Genomic DNA, 24571 nt, shown 5'->3' with positions numbered 1-24571 from the left:
ATTTATTATTGTTTTTAAATACACCTATATACAAGCACACAACTTCCGATTGGTGATGCTTCACATTCAGCTCGCTCCCATTGGCCACTGCGTGTTTATGCTCAGTATTCCATCGGAGCGGATTATTGCAAAGAGCACACATGTATGATATTTACGAAAACGAGATCAGGGAAGCTCCGACAAAATCTTCAGCAGTAAGAATATTTTGGGCAGATAATGATTATCCTATCGTTTAATAAAACATATACACCAATACTTGAATGTCCAAATCAATTTATAAATGCATCCATATAAAAAAATATGAATAATAATAATAATTCTGAATGCCAAAAATGACCAGATGCAGTGTTGCAAAGAGAAGCCTATGCTACACAACACACTGGAGCCTTTCCATCTATGTTTTGTATCATTTGGCTGCTATTGACCTACAACTCAAAAGTATCAGCAGCAGTTAGTGAGAGGGATTTTATCATTAATCCACCAGGTCCAAGATTTTGTTGCCTGCTTGTTGATCAGTCTCCACACTTCATTGGCATATGTATAGACAGAGTAGGCCACAGTGTTTTAGCACGATTGACTTTCCCATTAATCAAATCCCTGACGCATTCTCAACAAAAATATATATTTTTTAAGTAAATTAGTATCTGTGAAAAAACTCTTGACCTGCATGACAGTAAAATGTGTCATTGCTTTTTTTAAAAATGGTTTCAACTGTGGGATGATTGGACATTAAGCATGTATTGCCCTTGTTTTGACAGTAGAATCAGAGACAGAGGCAGGATTACTACTTAATGACGGCCATTTTTCAACAGAGGCAATTAATAACTTTGCCAGACATAAGACAAAAAAGTATTTTGTTAATTAGGCTAAGTTGAAATGAGTCCACTATAACTGGATATTATCAGTAGCAGCACATTAGAAAATGTTTTCCTAGCAAACACTGGAAACAGCAGAAAGGGCAAAGGCGGGTAAAACATAATTTTATTTCAATATATTACTATTTTCGCTAAGGCATTAAACGAATTCTGGGTCTTGATAGTGTACTAGAAATTGAATTATGCAAATCATTCGTTGGGGAAATTGTCCCCAACTCCGCCTTGCTGATTACTGTAATAAGGTTTTTAACATATTAATATTTTTTTTTCTCCTCATCATATTTTTCACATTTTCTCAAAGATGGAAAAAAACTAAACACAAAACACTGAGCTGTGATATGAAGACGAAACCGTATTGAAAGGAGAAAATAACTGCACATGAATGCAAATATAATTTCCTTGTTTCCATATCAAACCATGTCTTGGTGTTTACACCCCTTAATTACGATGTTTCTTTAATTACAGCAGGAATGTAATGGGGAATATTTACAAGCCTTCAAAGGCTGCGAGATACAGAGAGAAAATAAATAGTTTTGCTATCAGGGAGGAATGTGCTCAGATGTTTCCCAGCTTTAACTTGTTAATTGTGTTTTCTGTTGACTCCGCTGACACGCACGCAGAATAGCTGGCTCAAAATAAATGAGAGAGGTGAAATAAACCCACGATTTATCCTCATGTGAATACAAACATAATAATGCAGATCAAGTTTTCAAGATAGCAGCATTAATGGGAAACTTTTATTATACTACATTTATTTAGTAATATTATGAAATAGTGCCCGTTTGGAATGGGTTGTTCTCTTGTCCTGTGTTAATGCTCTGGAGCTACTTCCCGAATTATTCCTCGTCATTGGTCAATTAAGTGTGAATGATTTACTGAGCTGATGATATTTTTTCATATTCATGCATGGGGGCTATTTCAGACGTCTGTAAAGCAGTCGACACAATCTTCAGAACAAACTTTAGAACTTTTCAAATCTAAAGCTCTGTTATTCAGCCCCCTTTGACTCCTGTGAATGTCTTTGTCAGTCCGATATGGTGAAACTAAAATAATCTAATAATGAAATTGATCAAGGCGGGTCAGATATTATTGGCTGCAGGCTGTGCGACCGCTGCTGTAGTTTATTCGAGGACGTAGAGGAAGACATGTTCAACCTGGTCCCCTGACTGAAGACACACTACTTTGCCTCCATTGACTGCTACAGAGCACTGGTCACCTGTTTTTCAATTTTTTTTTTTACAATACTGAAAATATCGCCAAATTGCTCCAAACTTGGCACTGCACTTCACTGAACCACTAACAGTACACAAGCCAAGTGTGAAGTCGAGTGAATGGGGTTTGGTTCGCGAGGTGTAGTGTTCCACATACAGACAGACAGACGTTTATAGAATTTGTATGTACATAATAGCTCTGAATATCAGCTAATTCAAGATGGTGGTGGATGTGGTGTTTGAGAACTTGCCTGATCCTCGGTGACATAGTCAAATAAAGTCTTCAACTTGACGCTGAAGAACAACAATTTTGTTTAAGCAGTGCTCATGCTGAAACCATTTCCAGAGAAAATCTCTTTTGTCCCTGAACGGTAGTGTTTCAACATTAATCCCTCGTGTAAAGGAAACTGGCTTTGACACAGTGGTTGTAAGCCATCAGTGTGTTTGTGTGCATGTGGTACTCCTGTCCTGCCTCTCTCTGGTTAGCAGGCCCAGGGCTACTGGTAGAGTGGTTGCCATGGAGTTTTGACATCATTTCATAGATGAGAATAGATGAGTCTGGGAAGTCAATATGGGCTGGAGGTGCTGAAGGGTGTTATGGGAAAAAACAGCATTCCGTCCAAATAGACACTTCCCGCTGATTCACACACACACACGCGCGCATACACACAAACACACAAAGAATTGTGCAGATAAATTGATCTGCATTGTGTTGGCACATGCGTCACCACAAGAGGCTCATTGGGGTAATCATCAAATATGTAAGAAGTAAATAACATGTAAAGCCTTATGCTGGCAATGTGCTGAAAGTTAACTGTGTATCTCATACAATGAACTGGTGAGCAGCCTCCCTGTTGGCGTTGCTATTTATTCCACTGGCCTGCAGTCAAGCAAATGTTCTCTGAGCTCTTCCCAAGCCCACCTCGCAAACCATCACAGGCGAGATACCAGACGTGATGACTGCAGAGATATAAATAAGTAAAGCAGTAAACTGACAAATCAGGTTTTCAGTGATGAAGGTGGAGAAGCCTTTCTGTTGTGGCTCCAGCAGTGACTTTTTTTTTAACGCTGCGATTAAAAGCTACCCTAAATGGCTGTGTCAGTCCCGGGCCCCGCGCAGAGATGATGCATTAGGATCTCGGGCTGACAGTTAACTGGCAGCATACTGAGAGATTAGTGGACAAAACACACAGGAACAGCAGGAGTCTGCCGAGCCAGTTAGCAAGAGGGGGATATATACAGCGTATGGGGAGGACGCCAGAGGGGAGTGACCTTGGACGGAGACTCCATTTGTGGTAAACAACATGTCGATGTGTTTTCAGAGGCCACAGCTATGTTCTTGTGTTTAACCAGTAAAGGAGTCATATGCTTCGTCTAGATTTTCCCCTTCCTCTAGTGTGTTGTGCAGTTTTTTGTGTGTGTAGAAAGGTCTGCAAAGTGAAGACGCCCAAAGAGCTCATCACCCCCTGAGAAAACACTGTTAATGAAGCTGCTGAAACACCGCACTTGCATGATGCACACCTCGGCTCGTCCGTCAAGCCCCCTAACAAAGCAGGTAAAGAGAGCGGAGGCCGACATATCCTGCACGCAATGGAATTTAAAACAATCCCAGCAGAGTGGGCCAGCTGGCCAATCAGAGCACACTGGGCTTGATCGGGGGGGGGGGGGGGGGGGGGGGGGGGGGGGGGAGAGCTTAAAGAGACAGGATCTAAAACCAAGCGCTTCAGACAGAGGCTGAAAGGAGCTCAAGAAATGGACAGTATGAGGAAGGTGAGGTGTTTTCTGAACATTAGAGCATTTAACCTCTTCAAGTAATGACCCAAATTAAAATGATCAACCTGAATGATTGCATGACGTGACTCCTTTAAAGGCATTCATTTATGGGGGAAGTGGAGGAGTTACCAATGTATTGGAACTAATCTAAGAGCAGTTAGTATTAGCTGACCCCTTCTCGTAAAGATGCAAAATGGATATTACATTCAGAGAGGTAACTAGTGAGCTTTTAGGTTAAACCAGTATTGAGCCACTACAGGAGGATGGTATGATTTAAGTTCAATATATAGCTACAATTAAGATTTGCTATGATGGAACAAATCTCTCTTCCACTCACCTTTTGAGTGTAGCACCATGCACCCACTCATCTTTGCATTCTATTATGCAGATTAGGCCCTGCACATGGATGGCAGCACTAGGCAGCAGAACATTTGCTTTCTTATAAAGCAAACCTTCACTTCTCTTTCTAACTTCTGAGAATGTACTGATTTAAACAAAGGTCAAGAGAATAATCTTTTTTTGGTGGTTGTGAGCTGATTGCAGTAAATAATAAGAACTAATAATCATAAACTGTATATAAAGACTCTGTCCCATTATCTAAAAATGAAACCAAAATAGTAACCAGAGTTTTGCTGAGTAGCAATCAGAGGATGGAGCCGCTAATACAGGCACCGGACCAATTACTAGTCAGCTTGACGTGTACTTTTTTGTTTGGTCCGTGTCCCACCCACAAATATGGAGGAGGTGGTGTGTATGACCCTTATTTAAGATAGCCACCAGGGGGTGATCAAGACCTGTTGGCTTCACTTTTAGGGTGATGTAATGTCGTCCATTTTTACATTCTGTCTATGGTTTGGATGACTTTCCAAAATGCAAACTCTCAGGAGTAAATATCAGCATGCATTGTTGACAGTCAATGCAGTGAGGTGACAGTCTCACTAAACTGTCCTGGAAAGATTTGTGTTTTACTTTATATATTTTGTGCTAATAAAAAGAATATCATATATTTATAATTGAGTTTCAATGGAGGGGGTGATTTACTGTGTGTACTGCAGCTAGCTGTGTCGCTGGATATGAACAAGCTAATTTGTCCCTGTTCTCCATGCACTCTATGGTCTCACTTGAAATGTTCCCATCCAAGTCTATTATATTCAAATTGTTTACAGACAGAAGATACAGGGTTTGTGGTTGGAATGGGAGCTGCATTGAAAAAGCAAGAAATAAAGAGCGCATTATCCTTTTATTAGGCAAAACAGAAAATCAGCAAGTGCAAATGCTAGCAGTGGCTCGATTCTGTACTAAGATTGAGCAGCCAAGAAAGGGAAAGAGAGAAAGGGGGAGCACATGGCAGTGCTTTGGATTAAATGTTAAAATATTAAATATTGAAAAAGGAGCGTCAGTTCCCCATAGCTCCTGCTTTCAATCTCCACCAGAATTCAGGAAGGGGCCCTCAGGGGATGTTGGGCTGGACGCGGAGGGGTGGGGATGAAAACAGTCCTCGGATGAGAGACATGCGTTGAGAGACAAGCAGAGGGCGGAGAGTGGGAGGGGTGGGCTGCGGGCTGAGGAGAGGTTGATAGGTGCGGGAGTAAAAAAAAACAAACAAGAATGACAAAAGAAAGAAAGGCACAACTTTCCAAATGTGTGCACTGACTTATTGTGTGTGATTTGAATGAAAAACACAAGCGAGTGTATAAAAGAAAGAAGATCAAGATATTAAGCAAAGCAGGATGCGATACTCTATTATCATAATTCTTACTTTATTTGCACATATTGCTGAACTTTGTTTCAGTTTTATATGTATTGCATTACCTTTAATCACTTTTATTATTGTGCAAATAAAAACACGATAAAAAACCCAGAGCATTTGACTTGTGATTTGCCGAGTCATGCCCTACACTGAATCTGTAGTTGGGCGACTAGGGCAATTTAATCAGGAGTGCCTAAGGCTGGTGGAGGATCTTACCATTTTGAAGGCAACTTTTTCAGCAAAGATCAAAAGGATGCCGCAGGGCATCTGCTGTGTTCTGAACGAAGCTTTAACCTTGAACCTTACAGCAACACTTAACTATTTTCTTCAAGAAATAAAGAAATGACACAGCATCGAGTAATATTTTGCTGTGTCTTTGGTGCAGAATATGAGGTGGTAAACGAGCGATATCTGAAACAGTGTTTTGTATCTAAATGCAATCTCCATCTCTGCCAAGGAGGTTATGTTTTTACCCGTGTTTGTGTGTTAGCAGGATCATGCAAAAACTACACAACCCATTTTTGTGCAGGGGTGGAGCATGACCCAAGTTTTTGCAATTTCGCAGTAGCACTATTTTTCACTGTTTAACATGGCGAGGTATAGCATTAGCCTTGGAGGAGGTAAGTGCGCTCTCCTAGTACAAGCAACGCTACCATGACATGTATTCGGCATTGCGAATCAAAGGTTCCACTAAAACTTACATAAAAATGCAGGAGCATGTACAATTCATTATTTTAAAAAAATCCCCATGAAAAGACAATGAATGCATTAACATAAAACAAGAATGATGAATGCATTTATAGTGAAAACAAAGCCTCCCAGGTTGGAGCACTCAACCCAAGCTGTGCAGCATGTATTTTACTGTCTTAGTACGCAGTGCACAGGCGTACGTACATATGAGCACACGTGGAGTTTCAAAAGTGTGTGTCCAAGTCAGACCTTTTGTTTTGTGTGTTAATGCAGCATTGGTGTGGTTTTTTTTGTTTTTTTTTCTCCAGACACAATCTCAGACTGGATATAGAAAAGCAATCTCTCAGCTAAGTGATTTGTGAAAAGTGTCACATTCTCACCTGGCAGTAATTGCCTGCTGGTGTCGCTCAGCTGTGATAGGTGCTTGTGAGGCTGGAGAGGATGGGGGAGTGTGGGTGGGGGGGGTTTACTCTGACCAGGATGGAAAGTTGCACATATTAATAAAAGCTTTGTACCCTCGGAGCAAGTCAAATATCCAAGCACTGCCACGTGGAAGAAATGTGTAATTCTATCAGTGTATACATATGTGCTGGAGAAGGTGGGAGGCTGTGTTACTGTGCATCTGTGTGTTTCATGGCTGGCGCAGGATATCACCTGGTTTGAGGCAGTGAGTCGATGGCAGCTATTGAGACTCTACACTTTTATTATTGACGTGAAAGCAGTAACAAGTTAGAAAGAAGAACAAGGGGGGCGGAGATACAAGGTGATGCTGGAGATTTTATTTATTTACTTTTTGCTTTTGACGTCCTCTTTCTCATCCCATCTGTTTGCCTTTCATTCTTGTTCTTTTTCGCCCTCACCTGCCACCTCCAGTCGGATTTTGCAGCATTTATGCTTTAAATCCAATGAATTACATTTGTCCGACAAGGTTTTTTCTGTTGCTCTAAATTGATCAGCTGGACTTGTATGGTGCATGCTGAGATCTGTGTAAATAAAGACTTATTTGATTCCTATTTAATTGAAAGTTGCAATATTCTATGAGGTCAGCTGGGCTTTCTGGCCATTCATTATTCATATGACTCCCAACTCTTTTTTTCCCCATTCCCATCAGTGTTTCTCCTTGCAAACATCTATTCAGCACTTGGACGTTTCTAGACACTAAAAGGAAAGATCAAGACATTAATTCAAAATTCAATATGCGTCGAAAAATATTAATGTAGCAGAAAAAGTGTAAGAAAATATCAACAGACTGCTGATAGAAAAACTTGACATATGAATTCTATATTTAAGAATAGTATAAAGGTGGTTCATCAAGTTTTTATTTTCAACTTTAGCACTTAAAAGCACGTGATATGGATCCAATATATGATTTAAAGTCACTGGAATCAGAACCCTGAAACAAAATTGAATAAATCTGGTAATGAAAGCAAAGTCCTTGATCCAGAAACCTAGCCATGCTCTCTCATACATCAGGAAAATAAACTTGCCATGTCATATTATGAAGAATCTCATTATGGCATGGAAATTCGATGGCACTGCATGTGTGAGAGGAGGCACATGCATGTGGTTGCTATCCACTGCTAATGACCCTCGTCTCTGCAAAGCTCTCCAGTGTGATAGCCTCATGATGGAGCCAAATTCACCGGGGATATCCGAGGGCGCAGCTCACATCCTTGAATCTGACACACAGAGCGTGTTTGCAGGGGTTGAAGAGCCCTCAGATGCCTCTTCAGATGTGGGCCCACAAACACACACACACATGTACACCTGGGTAGATCCACACAGGAAGATAAAGAAAAACATGATCTAAGTTATAAAATAAATCCTGTTTTACTGAACAAGACATTACAGCAAAAATGTAGCAAATTTTAACCTGTCACACATTTAACAATGGTTTCCTAATCATTCAAACAGAGTTACAAATCTTTTTTTCCTCATTTTACGAGTAAGGTCACTTGCACAATTTCTTAATTTGTAATCAATTAATGTTTATTTATCTATTTTCTTTATAGCAAATGAGTGCTGCCAAACACAAAATCTGCACGGCTCAAAAACACATGACAAAATGACATTTGGAATGACCCTTGGCCAATTTGAAAATGTGCGATAGCAGAGCTCAATGCAGTTTCTGATGTCTTTTTCTGATGCAAATATAAACTGATGGTTCTTATAATGATGTATTTTGATGTATGTGGCTCGTAGGATCCTGTAAGCGTTATCATTTTCACATATAAGGTGTTAAAAGATGCATATCTTCAAGAAACGATATTGAAATCACACAGCTTGTCAAACAGAGGGAAACAAATTCATCAGTCTGTCTTACTTTAAGCCCTTTTCAGCTAGTTATTAAGCATATTAATTATTAATATATATATTAATTATTAATCTGTCAACTACATGAAACCTCGGCCCTGCAATAAGGTATTTGACGTGGACAGTGTCCAATGGCAATAGCCTATCAGGGAGGAGTTGTGAAAGTGTCACCATCTACTATGTAGATACCTTGTATTTTTGTACAATGGAAATAACATTTGACACAAGTCGACAGAGGGAAAGCATTTGTGGCATCGCTCAGCATAAGAATATGCAGTAGAGGCAAACTACCTCAGTACAGCCTCAAAGGTAACAGTTTGACAAACAACTGACCCAATTTTCTGGGGTTCTAAACTCTCATTAAGACCCCCGATTTAACCCCCAAAAAGAGGGCAAGGTCGCAGATGAAAATGTGGACAGAGTGTCCACTTCTAACTAAACAAAGAACTATAATTGTATGCAAAATTTAAGAATTCTAGTTCGGCAAAATAGGGTCTTGGACTTGGCAACATTTTTTTGCCAAGTCCAAGACAATTTCATTACATTTATGAAAATGTTACTTATTTGTAGTTTGAGAACCACTTGTCACTCTATTGACAAGATTGGGTTGTTTTTGAGGGAATCCCTGCAGACTTGAAAAAAAACAGTAACAAGGTGGATACAATGGAAATAGATCGTTATATTTAAATTGACAAAATTGGATGCATGACAATGGTGTGGCTGTGTGTTGGCAACTTAAACTAGTTGGTTCAAAATTAGGGTAGGATTGTCTTTAAGGTTTTGCATGAAGTCACTGTGTTGGAACTGTGAGGGCACAGACACAAAGGCTTATGGAGGAAAATCTGCAGGGTCTTCAGACACAATAACTTTTGCTAGAAAACAATCAATAATGTGCGTGCGCTCACTCCTGGTAGAATTCTGTGAGAAGAACAACACTGCGTTGTCAGACGGGTTTCTCGTGAGAGTTGTATCTTGTGTTATTGTATAATAAAGCACTGAGCAGTGTTCTGTTATGTGATAGCGCCTTCAAACTCAACAAACTGGGATTTCTGTATAATATGTCATGTTATTACTGGAACCTGGAGCAACGTGCCCACAGCAGCTCACCATGCCGTCGGCAATAAGGTGGGCAATAAACCCTGGCTGTTGGCGTGAAGAGCATGAGCTGCTGACAAGCGGGTCGATGGAGAGCACAGTTAAGGACACACTGACTGAATAATTCTCCTCTACAGAACCGTCAGCACTTGACATTATGCATGAGAAAATTTGTAACTTGGCTTCTAACTTCACCAGAAATTGCAAATTCTACTTAAAAATAAACACCATCTGCCAGTCGCAGCATATTTTGAGGTTCATGTTATTATTTTGGGCTGTTTTCTTGCATTTGTAGAAACCAGCCTGTAATCCAGAATTCATATTGTGTGGCAGCAAAACCACATATGTACAAAAACCTAGCCTCAAATGTGAGAAGACTCGCAGATCTCAGAGGCTCTGCAACATGTACTCTACTTATTGTGCAGATCGAACAGCTGCTCTCAGTAATTTGCTGTCCATGTCAGATGTAGCTACTGTTTGTTTTTGAGAGCACAAATTATTACCTTCTACAATAGCACGATAAGTTGGTTTATGGAATGTTATGATTATGAATAAAAAGTCAAATGGAAAAAATAGCTAATGAAAAACTTAAAAAAGGGAGACGAGCGATAAAGACCTAATTGGGAGTTGAATTTCTCCCCATGTCCTTCAGGTTTTTCTGAAATGATACGTGGTTTGGAGCGTGCTCAGTTTTCAGTCGTTGGGATAACAATTCCATTCTATGCCAATTTAATTATTGTCTACCTATTTCCAACATGACTTTATAAACAAGCCATAATTTGTACCTACCAACAACCTTTACCACTGTATATCAACGCCTTCAACACAAAACAAAATGCTTTATGTCTATCTACAGCAAACGTACACTCTTAAGCCAAAGACTTCATCTGTAGCCTGTACAGTATCAAGATCGTACCGATACACATCCACGACCAATCACAAGTCAGTCTCAGCTGTCAATCATCATGTTTCGCCCTGTTTTTATAGCATCAAAAAACTAATACAAATCTAACTTAAGAGGAAAATCAATGTGATGAGATCCACCTTAAATGAAAGAAACATCTTTAGGAAATATTTTAATTGCATTTTGACTTTTTACTCTGATCTATCTCCCATCTGCTAACATGGGGGAGGTAGGGTTCATGACTTTTACTGCAGCCAACCACCAGGGGGCAATGGAGACACTTTGGCTTTACTTTTGGGGGGGCTGTCATGTCATCAATCTTCACATACAGTCTATGAGACAGAATAAACATACTCAAACCCACACTTGCTCAACTTGTGCATTATAGACGTGCAGCATTTGGATGACAGCACAGACTGAAATAAACATCGCAAGGAGGTTATGTGTGTTTTTGAATGTGTAAAACTTTATGTGTGTATATGTTGTGTTTCTATGATTATTTGTATGTACTGTATAGTGAATGAGTCACATAGTGAGACCTGTTTACCCACACAGGCTGACTGAGCACATTGTGATTCTCCCGGCAGAGCAGAGCAGCAGCAATGCACAGTACAGTAAGGGAAGACTTTAATCCACTGGCGGTCCACATTACACAAAGCACTAAACAACACGTCATTGGCACAACCATAGCCTAACCAGAATTTGTGCGTGTTTGTGTGTGTTGGGAGTTGTTTAGTGTGCCATCAAGGCACTTAACGTTTACTCACCTCCTGTTAATACAACGGGACGGGGAGAGAAAACATGACAAAGCAAACTGCAGAGAGGCCGGAGACTGAGTAAAGAGGGCAAGAGGGTCATAAATCAGATTTGTTGTGTGGGAGTCTATGAAAACCCCTGCAGATAAAGACCGGGGGAGAAGGAGGAATCACATAAAGGAGAGGAAGTAATGATTAGATGAGATGGGGAATCATCCTAAAACTCAGCGAGTTCTATCAAGAGGGGAGTAGATAGAGATCAGTTTCCTGTACTCCCAAGCTTGAACTTTTATGAATGTTGAATTCAAATGTCGACATATTAACCTCAGTGGCATAACTGAATGACATCAACAACCATGCCCCACTATATTATTTTATAATGGGGTCTCAGATCAGACTCTCATTATTGTTTTCTCAACTACATCAATGTCTCCTTACAGAATCTGTCTGCTGGACATTAAGGTACGGTACGAGGTGCAGATTCACTGAGGACAAGAACTCAGATGGTGGGTAAAAGCCGTGGCTGGTGAAGTTGAAAGACTACTTAAAATATGAAAAAAAGATTTGAAAGAATTGAAATATTTTATGAAAATGAGAAACATTGTTTCCCAATAGGATGAAGAAAAACTCGTCCATGCATTTGCGTCGTCTTGCCTTGACTACTGTAATATCAGGATGTCGCAATAAGTCACTTGATAAAAAATGCTGCAATGTGACTATTGACAAAAACTGAAAAATATTAGCTTCACCGAACTAGGTCCCTGTAAATTCCAGAATAAAATTCAAAGGCCTTCTCTTTAAATAGAAAACCCTTGATGACCAAGCTCCATCGTATCCTAAATAGCTCGTTGTGGTTGAGTTTCCTAGAGTTTTCAAAAGAAGACTAGAATCGGGAGGCAGAAACCATCTCTTCCTTTAGTGCGTGGACTTAAAACGTTCCTCTTTGGTAAAGCTTGTAGTTAAAGTTGGTTCAGATAAACCCCAAACCATGCCTTAGTTGTGTCGTTACAGATTATAGCTGCTAGACTGCTGGGGGAACTCCTGCAGTGCATATATTAATATCTTACTATTAAAGGTCATCAACGTTACATACTCTTATATTTTTTCCTCACCATTCTCTCTCTCATCTGAGAGATTTTCCACTAGTACTCAATTATCATTATTTCATTATCATTTTATTATCTGTTAAATATTTTTGTTTTTTTTCACAATGCGAGATCAAGTGTTATTTGACATTTTTGTTGTTTTCCCAGGGAATAATTTATGGACTGATATTTATAATCGTGTGCAATTTGTTGCAGCTTAATTGAATTTAAGTGACTTTTGGGCCTTGACAGAGGTATGTGCTCTACTGAGTGCCCTTCTTGTCATCCTATTGTTTATTATCAGCAATAATTTGTATCATTATTATACAATCAGTGTTCTTATTGTCATAAATGTAAATATTTGCTAAAACACAACTGTTCCCGGTTTCTCTCTATCCTCTATCCCCTTTTCCCCCACTTCTCCTCTCTCCCACATTTCACCCCACTCAACCCAACCAAACGAGGTTGGACAATGACCCCCCCCCCCCCCCTGAGTCTGGTTCTGCTGGAGGATTCTTCTCTCACTGAGTTCATTAAGCTCTTGTTTATTAGTTTTCTCTCTATAATATCATAAGGTCTTAACCTCACTCTGTTCAGAGCTTTATGACCTTGTTTGGCTCGACACAAACACAATTAAGTGGAGTTTGCTGAACAAACCACCGAAATTAATATACATGGTTGTTAATTAGACCTGAGAAAATAAGACGCTAGTCATTAAAATGTGTCAAAACACCAGGCCAATATCCTATGTGATCACAGGATCCCACACTTCCTCACCTCAGGAATATGAGACTTTACTAGAAAGCTACTCCGTCTCTGCAGGCAAGCCAGAGAAATGGCTGGAGGAAAAGAAACATGATGAGTACTGAAAGTCAGCTTATTTTTTGCTGTGCCAACGATGCTCCCTTTAATGAATGTTGCAATGCATCTGATGTGTCTGCGCATGTGAAGGGAGAACATGCCTGTGCCTCTAGTCATTGTCTTTATTTACTAAAATCAGACGTAGTCATGCGTTTTACACCGAAAGGGGAAAAATGATCACAAACACACACATTAATCATATGTTTACTCTGGGATGCTGGAAAGAGTGTCCTTCAGAGATCCATGTGTCAGCACATGTGGTGCGCTGACATGGAGAGTTACAGAAATAGAATGTATCAAAGGGAGGTGGAGGAGGAGATGATAAAGGGAGAAAGGAGCTTGTGGAGGAGGAGGAGGGTGAACAGGAAGGCCTTCTCCTATTTTCACTGCAGCTATATCATCTTTAGTTGAAAACCTAAGCCTTGGTATAGTATACAGTGATTGTCCACTTTTGGAACTGCTCTGGTCGTAAGTTTTCAATTAATTTTCTCCATTGATGTTTCAGAAAATCCCTGATACTTACTTTTAAGCCTGGAACCAGGCCGGCGGGCCAACATTTGATGTGAAACAACAACAAAAAAATACTGTAAAATGGAAAAACTGTGGACTGTGGACTATAAGTCCATAATTATTTTAATGGTGAAGGAACAACGCATCCCATGAACCATTGCGAATGATCCCTATCCAATGACTTCCAACGCTTCTACCCTTGGATTTTCTTTTCCTCATCTCTAAAAATAGGCAGAATGTCAAAAAGGGAAATCGTAGTGACAAACCTTTCCACCAATCAGAGATGTCTCTGTTATACCTGAGGACTGTGGGTAGCGCTATTCTCCTAAATATCGTGAATAAAAACACAGGTGATTCCATATGGACTTGTGGCTTCTACATGAACGAGTAACAATGTTTCACAATCTCTTAGTTTGAAGTGAGTCTACTTTGGATGTTTAAACTATTATGGGTGATAATTAAAATCCCATATTCATAAGATCATTTTTTCCCCCTCATCTCTCTTCTACAAACTTATTTTTTTACATTAAAAAAATTGTGCTCATAAATTTACTTTTCTTCTTTACTGGATGACTCCGTCTATCCCACCTCCCTCTCTTGAACTCTGTTGTGTCAGTCTGTCATCTTCCTCTCTCTTTCAGCTTGCTCATATGGAGATGGTCGCCAAAATGGAGCTGACATAATCCAAGCTTGAAATATTGTCCCTGTTGCTCTTCATCCATGAGTGTTTTTCCCTGGCGACGATCCTTTTCTCATTAGAGTTTTACCCTCATTCTCTGTCCATCTGCGCACCGTTCTCTCTTCTTTTGTCTCCACCTGCTCACGGCCTGCGCCTCCTTTTTTGCTACTTTTGCTACCTCGCAGGGGATTCAAAGCAGCCACAGGGAGGGAAAGGGGGTGGAGGTGAGGTTGTGGTGGGATGATTTGTCTCATTGGTGCTGATTGCAATCAATTAGAGTGTGCTGCTCATTAGAGCTAGACTTGGATCTTTATGTTGAGAGCATCTGGTGCCTGTGTGTGCACCGACACACTATGGCAACACTAGTCCACGTCAGTACCAGACATTCAGGTTTGTCACAACGTCTCACTAGAGGTGGCATCGGATGCGGAGACATTGCTAGCGGAGGTGTATTCATATTTTCACTAAGGAACTGCGTGCTAAATTTATGATTTTTTATAGTTCATTGCAAATTCTAGCTTATGATGTCTACAATTTTATTATGCTGGGGCCATGAGAGTACTTGCCTCTACACAGTGAGTACGACACAATAAATCATCTAAATACACTTTTTATTCCCTCAGTCTGTCCACCAAGCTGCCCACACACAACCCCCTCCCGTCACACACACACACACACGCACCCACACCACTTTCTGCCCAGTCTTCTGTGCCCGCACTCAGAGTAAAGCTGTACATCATAACAAAGGTGAACACAGGCCATGCGTGCTTAACAGTGATATACTGGCCAGTCAAGGTCACAGTTGACACACACAGATACGCACACACACAGAAGTTGCAATAATAAAAGCCACAGACTTACAGTATAAGTATGAACACACACAGGCTTGAATAAACACCGACACGTGCACACAGAAGGGATGGGTAAAACTCCATCTCATAAATCAGGGAGGGAGTGCTGGCATTTAAAAGGCCCTGCTCACATACTGTAAATATATGCAGCCTATATGAGAGCCAACGCTCCACGGGTCAGCGAGGGGAGACAATGGGTTATGAGAGGAAAATGAATACTGTGTGTCTCTCTCCAGAGCTCTTGTTACATTTATGCCGCTGCCACTGTCTATTGCTTTCTCCTCCCACATCACTTATGTATCGTCACAAAATTAGATTAGATTTCCTGACATAGTTTAGAATCACTTAATGAACAGCAATTTTCTAAAAGAACAGTGTCTTTATTTGATAACCGAACAAAATTTGTATGGTTCATTTATGCCCCATGTGATATATGGAAACGGGGGGAGACTTCCGTATATACTCAGTGTTCATTTTGTCACGTCTCCTGAAACACTGGGTCAGTGTAGCCAATAGTTCATGCAAGGGGACCAGAGGACACAAAGAAGAAATTTCAACAATTGGCAAACTTTTTGAGGAGAAACTTTGTGACTTGTTAAGTTGGACCACTGCTGTATACAACGCGACTGTTTTTGCCTCTTTTTTGAGAGGTGTATTATGCTTTCTAGTGGATGAATTGCTTTACAAACATGCCAGAGTAAAGGACAGGCATGGAAGCATGTGGGCAGTCATGGTTTCATCATTTGAAATATGTAAAGGCAGCACAAATGACTCCTGGGACACACTGCCAGCATGAGCGGCATGGTTGCCTTTGGAATGTCTTGCTTTTCATTTTGTTGCCCATGTTAACACACTAGAGTGTCTACACTCCCGGAGTGAGCACCGCTGTTCAGCTGCAGTTCAGCAGCATGAGCGGGCGCTGCTCTTCCAGAGTTTCGAGGTCTCGCCTATTTCTCCGTGTACCGTGTGCGGTTCTCAGCAAAAAAGACAGTGCAAATTATCTTTCACCACAGTTTCAATGTCTATAGGTCAAAATATTTTCACTTCCTGTACCCGTTTCAAAGTAAAAGCACTCCAGAATTTCTGTTGACTGAATCCAATAATTGGTTTCAACAAGCATTGATTGTTATTGCAAGACCAGCAGATGCATGGCTTCACACCAAGAGTCCTGACATTTAGTTGAGTACATAACCCAGCTTTTATTTGGGGAAATACAGACGTTATACCAGAAACCTCAAGAAGCAGCTCTGTAGCAGCACCACAGCAGAAATGCTGCCTGTGTGAACAGCACACGAACGCAACACGTAGCAGAACCACACCAGAGCTGTCATGCACCGCACACGCAGGCAGTGTGGCTCGGGCGTAAGCCTTTGGTCATGACAGTGTGTGATTGTGTGTGAACAGTCTGTAACACTGAAATATCTCAGCAAAGGTTTCTTCCAAGAAATTGACCATATTGCACAGTATTTATATTGGGAAAAACAGCAAATTTAAGTTATATTTGTATAGATTGTTGTCATAGTACAGGTTACCGACTTCAAATAATGCAAGGACATATTCATGGCTTTCACATTAATGGAAACATGGTGCGTATGTAAGGATCTAAAAATAAGGGTATTTTACGGAGCTTTCGGCCTCTCTGCTTATTGTCATTTACTCTGAAATGATGCTTGTCATTTTAATAGCTTAGCAAGGGAGAGATTAGGCCAAATTGAATTCATGAATCCCAAAAAGTTGAGAATTGTGTTTGCATCAGAGACAAAGAGACATAGTGTGTGTGTGTGTGTGTGTCTGTACACATTTGTGTTTCCCTGTCAGCTGCTGTTAAACAAGCATGAGGGCGAAGGGGTTAGGCCTGTCTTCAGTAAATTACTCTCTTCCTAGTTCCAGGGGTCTTCTCTCTTAAGTAAGTGTGTGTGTGTGTGTGTGTGTGCTCAAACTGACCGTGCACAGAGACAGGCCTCAGGGTTAATTGACCGCAAGCAGAGGACTTGTTCCTCCAAATAGACATTCAGGGTTAGGTTCTCCCTCCCACTCTCTCCCCTGACCTAAGCAAGATATCATTATCAGCCCTCTCTATCGTTCCATCTCTCCCTTGTCGGGTTGTTTCTAAACAGAGCGGCAGATCCCACCCCAGAGAACGTCCATGCTCCCTTATTAACCCAACACTGTGTTTAGTTGTAGTGGAGTTACTCCGTACATTCGGTTGCTTCTGGGGAACACAGCATGAGCCAGTGGTAACTCTGGAGCCAGAGCAAAACGTTTTCAGCTTTAGGGACATCAAGATCAAAGACAGAGAAAATTCCTCTTTTATGAACGCAGTATGTGATACTTTATGTCTATTTACAGTATATTACTCATTTACTGAGGTATTTAGTTGAAAATCTTTTTCTTTTTCCCCCCCTGCTGCTATGATGCAAATACTTCAGAACAGAGCTTGAGAAAAATCCAAAGTTCATTACCAGCTATGACCTTTGTGTCTGTGTGTGTGTGGTCCAGGTATTAATCATGTTTTGGGGACCTAGATCTGTTTACACCGTCCGATGATAGGGACTTGTCTTCCTTACAGGGATACAAAGCAAGTTCAGGTTTAGCATAAGGTTAGATTTAGGTTAAGGTAGCATTTAGGTTAAGGTTAGGTTTAGTTTAAGGTTAGGTTTAGGTTAACGTTAGATTAAGTTTAAGGTTAGGTTAATTTAGGTTTGGGTTAAGGTTAGATATAGTATAAGGTTAGGTTTAATTTAAGGCTAGATTTAGTTTAAAGGGAGTAGCTATGGTTACGGTTAGAGTAAGTCTCAACAAAACGATTTAAGTCAATAATGTCCTCTGAAGTCATGGAGACATGAGTGTGTGTGTGTGTGTGTCAATCTAAACATGTACCTGGCTAATAATTTTGTCAAATTGATTTCTTGAAGTTTTATCCAACACATATTTTTGATTGATTTGTTCATTTTTTCTAATATAGAGCAACATTTTCTTTAAGTGCCAGATTCTTTAATGTTTTATGAATTCAAAGAGGCAAGGCAATTTGTGCTAATTATTTTAACTATTGATAAAGGAACTGTGCAACAATATTTTTGACTACATTAGATATCAAACAAACCCAGAGTGTACATTGTGTGAAGTTGCTGTTGTCACAGAGCTTGACCAACCAAGGCTTCTCTTTCTGTGGTCTCTAATTCCCACTCACCCAGGGTCCAGGTCCACAGCTGCCTGTATAGCGGAGAGGTTTACTTGACACTGGGGAATGATTCTCCCCTGGAGAGCCCCGTGAAAGCAGGGAGTGCCTGGAGACACCGACTAAGTGGGAACTACCACAGGGGGTTTCGAGGACTTTGCCAGGTGTCTGTCTCTGGGCAGGGTTTCACCGTGATGGCATCCCACCTTCGCACAATACACTCACAAAACTTTACAGGTGTGGAGTTTAGCTTAAAATGAAAGCCGAGGATGAAGACGGGTGTGGATTGAAATATAGGTATCACATACTTTTGTAAATATTAAGTAATTACTACTAAGTACTGACAGGTGTCATTGCTACTGCGATCCCACAGAAACGTGGTTTCCAGTATTGAGTCTCTCGTCATGTTCAAATCAATGTTTGAAGAAAACTTACGGTTACACCCTGTGCAGCTTCTTCATTTCTCCCTCAGTAAGAGTGTGTGTGTGGCACAAGGTGTGATACCAGTGGTTTTATGAATATGTCTGTGTAATAAATTTTGCTCTTATAAATCTAAGTGACATACAGTCTACCTTTGTACCTTACAATGCAATAAAAAGATCACGACTCAGTAATTAACAGCAATAACTAGACAAAACAGACAAATGGTTTAAAGCAACACACACCGTCCACTCATTGTGGTCTTTATGACATTACATTTTCCAATCCATTGATAGTTGGTTACTTTGAATCAATATGCAGTTGTGTCTTGCTGAGAATTGTAATGTCATTTTGTGTTGTTGTTACAGCGGTCGCTCTGTTCTGCATCCCAGTTGGTTTTCTGTTCCAGGAATCCACAGTCTGATGTTGTGCTCCAGTTCAGAGGCTATAGGTCCAAAACATGCTCTGAACTGACCTGAATGCTGAGCTGAGCTGAGCCTGAGCCTGCACATGATTCTGGCTCATCTAGTCAATTCATAAAGTTTTAAAGTTTATCCGTGAAGTTCTGTCAAATGGCCCAAAACGTGTAAATGTCAGTCAGATAAAATCCACGATAAGAGGTGTGGCATTTAACTTAAACACAATAGGAACTACTGAAAAAGTGAAAAGTTTCCAGTGACACCTTGATGGTAAATGATATATCCAGCAGGCGGACAAAAAGTACAGTTAATGCTTGGCTTCTGTTTTTGACACTTTGCTTTTATATTGTTCAGTGACTGATTACCAAATGAAAAGAAAAGAGAAATGGTTTCAATCAATACAAGTACAACAAAGTTAATCTGCACACCAAATGAAGACAGATAATGTGCAAACAATGGAGAGAGTGTATGGTATCAGTAACATGAATATGTTAATTTCTTAAAATAAGCATGCACAAATGTAAAAAAAAAAGGGAAATATAGCTAACAATGAGGAGGAGGCTCTGTGGCACACAATGAGCTTCCTCTGATGATTCCAATTCTAAAATGATTACCCAGAAGTTAAATCTTTTGTAATAACACTGTACCAGTACAGTATGTACCAGTATTTAAGTGTAATTACTGTGTAATAAGATGTTAATTGATAGAATAAGGGGGTAACAATGCAGGATCTAACAAAGACCTTATACTCTACTTGTTTTTTAAATGGTTACCTAATATCTTATTACAGGGTATGTAGGACCTGAGCAAAAATCTCGAAAGTCATTCCATAAATTTCACCAAATTAAGCTGCTCTAACGTCCAAGAGTGTGATATGCAAAAATATTGTGGGGTACTATTTTAAAGATAACAATATCTATCTATCTAATTTAAGAAGAAGAAACTAATATACGTAGACCCTTAAAATATGACCAAATTATTTTTTCCGGAGCAAACAAGCTTTAATGTGACTTTAACACCGAACCGATCCAAGGTTTCTTGTGTTTTAGTGGTTCCTGGTTTGATTTCAGGAAATTACCTTAAGCAATACCCTGAACCCCTGACGGATCCTAATGCTGCTTCATCAGTGTGTGTATGAGACATACATTGAAAAGTGCTTTGCGTGGTTGACGGACTGGAAAAGTGCCATATACAGTAGACGCAGTCCATTTACCCTTCCAGTGTATGAGCCAGAATGCAAATGATGTGTCTCCCACCGCTTTGCTCAGTTAGCATCAGTGGCTAATCATGGCAAATGAGAGCTAGCAGGGAGGCTAGATTGGCATAAGCTGGCATTAACTGGTGCATTAGCAAGTGTTGGGCAATTACTTTAATGATGTAAATTGGCCTGAGATTTCCCCCTGCACAGGAAGTGAATGAGAGAAATGTAACAATGATTATGATTAGGCAGCTAATTATAGCATCAGCTCAATGTGGCACATACGCCAAGACATCCTCAGTTTATCTAGACGGCAGGCAGGGATGCTTGGTGTGTTCGCTGATTGCAATGTTTTGGTGCATGTGCTCACGTGCGCGCACACTCACATGCACACAAAATCTCCTTGGTTGAATGTGGTGATTTAGACATGTTGTGACTTTTCTTTGAAATTGTTTATCGAGCACGGCATGTGTTTTTCTTTTAGGAAGAAGTGACTTGCAAACAAGTAATGCAAATAATATGGCCCTCACACCCAAATCTGAATTTTTAGCCGTATAGTGAAATCACATGACTATATGTCTATACTGTGGCATCATGGTTGTTCAGTAGTTAGCTCATCACAAAACAATTTGGGGTTTTAATCTGGCCGCAGACTAAATTAGTTTGCATGTTGTACCTGTGTTTTTCTGGGAGACCCGAGGTGTCTCCCCAATGTGTAAAATATGATTATCAGGGGAATGGAAGTAAATTGCTTGTAAGTGTGAAGGGTTGACTGAATATGTGTTATTCATGTGATAGAATAGCAACCTGTCCAGCCCCTTACCTGCCTCTGGTCTAGTGTGAGCTCTGCATAGGAGGACATATGGAAAATGGATCATTGGATGAATATTAATGTAAACCAGCGATAAGTGCAGACTGAGTAATCTTAACTTGTTGAAAAATATATGGAAAAAAGATTTGAGGAAATACAAATTCAAAAATGTACCTCTTCAAGCTATTTCCACATATATAGTATTTCATAGTCTGGCAAAATATGCAAAGAATGCAATCAAATATCCTGCTCATCCTTAGAAGGTTCTGGGGAGTGCTAGAGCCAATTCTAGCTAATATTGGGTGAAAGGTTGGGTACACCCTGGACAAGTCAACAGTGTATTACAGGGCCAATGTACAAAAAACTATTCACTCCCACATTCACACCTACGGTCAATTTAGAGTTCAAATCAACCAAACCCCAATCCACATGGGGAATGGGGTGGGAAGCCACTCCACAGACACAAGGAGAATGTGCAAACTCCAAACTGACAGACTCTGCATTGACTCTGCAAACAGACTGAGTAGAACCAAAGCTTGCGGAGGGTCTATTGTAACCGCCTAGGGGCCAGACATATGGCATTCATAGTGATAAACTCGACCAGCAACTCTCTTTTTACCTTAAAAGAAAAGTCCAAAAAGTAATGCAGCCTTTAGGGGGTGAGGTAGCTACTAGCCCTGTATGTCCGGGAGAGTTGAGGGTGACATAGTCAATTGCAATCACTGGGTTTGCCCAGAAGAAAATGCTTGGCCAGGAAGCACACTTGTTTTCAATAACAATGGAAAAAGGACAGAATATAAAACCATTCCCTTTTGTGTGGGCACAGGGCCGCAAGCGATCTTTATCTTTAGTGATTTATTTATTTCATTTTTTTTTTTATATGGCTCTAACCTTGTTGGGAAGTAGGAGACAAATGGCACATGATTGCCTTGTTGCTCTGCATGTTTCTATGTTTGGCTCAAAGTGCCTTTAGGCCTTAGGCTGCTGCTTCAGGCCTGCTGGTCTGCCAAAAGTGACGTCGAACAGTAAAGGCAGCAACAAACAAAAAGCCACAGCCAAACACACCCACAGACAGATTGAGAACAAGGAACACTCACACAGCACAGTACAAACCAAAGGATAAACAGGCTGGCTCAAATCCCAGAGTCTGTATCCTCCCCTCCCTCCATTATTTCTCCTTCTCCATTTTCCCTTCTTTTCTCTCACTCATGATTCCAGAGAAAAGGGAGGTGAGAGATGGTGAAAAACAGAGGATGAAGAAATAGAAAATGCACAAAGGGATGAGGGGTAGAAGGAGTGGCAAAAGGGAAAGAGTGGGAGGCAGAAGATAAGTGAATGAGGTAAAGAGAAGAGGGTAAGAGTGGAGGAGCAGGGAATTGGTAAGGACATGGCTGAAGGACATAAGGCAATGGTAAAGTTAAATGACTAATTTTGTATGCTGCTCACAATCAGGTGTATGTATGTGTGTCTGTGTGTGTGTGTGTTCGCGTGCGCGTGTTAGAAAGAGAGAGAGATACACATACTATAAAATCCGTGCTAGAATGGGTTGGATTTGTTTCTGTCTGTATATGTGCACGTGTGTGCGTCACTTCCACACACTATCCAGAAATGAAGCCAAACTACTCCAGATACGAACGCTGCAGAATTGCACAGACTTTGTCATTTGGAGCCAGAGTCTGCGCAGGAGAGATTGGAACCAAAGAATTGAGGTGATTCACATACCCGACCAATTGCAAGTTAGTCTCAGGTGTCCATCATAACGTTTCACATCATGTTTTCAGCATCAAATAAGAAATTTAAACCAAACTTAAAGGAAGAATATGCACTTGAATAAACAGTGTGATTGTTTGGCCCATGCACCATCTGCTAAAATGGTTAAAGTGGGATTATGACACTTTGGCTTCACCAATATTCAATCTAAGACGTATAGATACACCTATTTACACCCATGCATGGTTCATTTAGTATTAACAAGCATGCTGTATGTCTTATCTTTGAGAGTATCGTCTTGTTTTTTCGTAAATCTTTGCCCATCTTATTTAATATTTTAAGTCCTATAAAACTCCATATTTTTACGTGTGTGTGGCTACCCCTAAAGCAGATTAAGTGGACATGGTGTCTGACCTTGCCGTTCCAGCCTGGGTTTCAGTGACAGGACAAGAGTGCAAAGAGCACCTCGATGTCCCCCGTGGTGTGCGCCAAGCCTGGGTTAGTCCACCACCCTGTGACCCGTCTGCTGAGGGATCAGGCTTAGACTGCCACTGCAGGGTAATTGGCCTGTCTGTCTTCCACTCGCCAGACACACAAAGCCTGACGCAACACACACAGTTCTCACATTCACCCGGCCATGGAAGCATTTGTGAGGAAAGAAACGTTTACCGTTTGTGTCTATTCTATATGTTGGACGTTATAAAAACTGTAAGTGGAAAACCGAGAGAAACACATAGACAACAAAGAACCATATGCAGCACCGTGAACTGAGCCATACTGATGCAGTATTTTCACAAGTGAAAAGTTGGATTCATTGTAAGTAGAGTTCACCTCCCACATCACATGTATCTGATCCACATTTAATGTCAACAAGTGACACAATGACCTCACAAGAAATAACTTTGCCTCTCGTGACCCATCTCTTTATTCTCTCTCCTCCACGTTAGACAGGAGACAAGCTGAGCCTGGGATAATTGCTCCTCTCTAAATGTGCCAGATTAGCTGACCCCGTAAAACAATAGTGCCAAAAAATTAGAGTCTCCAAATTAGTTTTTTTATTTTGGGTTACATCCATTAGTGATGAAGTGAGCTGTGTGCTGTCGGTGAGTGTGCCTGAGCCATGTCATGGGGTCATGCAGAGGTCAGGCCGTACTGGATGACAGAGGTCAGAGAGAGGTGAAGACACAGGAGGGATATTGACGTCACGGATCGGTCTAGGGACAAATCAGTCAATGCTGCAGGGTAGATTGACAGAAGGTAATGAAAACATGAAGCTTACAACTCAGGGCTGGTTGCCATTGGTTAGAGTTCAACAGGAAAAATATGTATTGACCAACCACTGAGTGTTTCTTGGTCTTCCAAAATAATATAAAAAGTGTATGCTGTCTGTAGTGAGCTAAGACAGTGGGTAGCTTTGTTTGTGAGCTTTGTGTGAGTTCTGGGTCCTTATTATTGATCAATGATCACTTTAATGACCACCACA

The sequence above is a fragment of the Hippoglossus hippoglossus genome, chromosome 13, assembly GCF_009819705.1.
Source record: "Hippoglossus hippoglossus isolate fHipHip1 chromosome 13, fHipHip1.pri, whole genome shotgun sequence".
Lineage (NCBI taxonomy): Eukaryota > Metazoa > Chordata > Actinopteri > Pleuronectiformes > Pleuronectidae > Hippoglossus > Hippoglossus hippoglossus.
Note: the sequence above shows the minus strand (reverse complement) of the source record.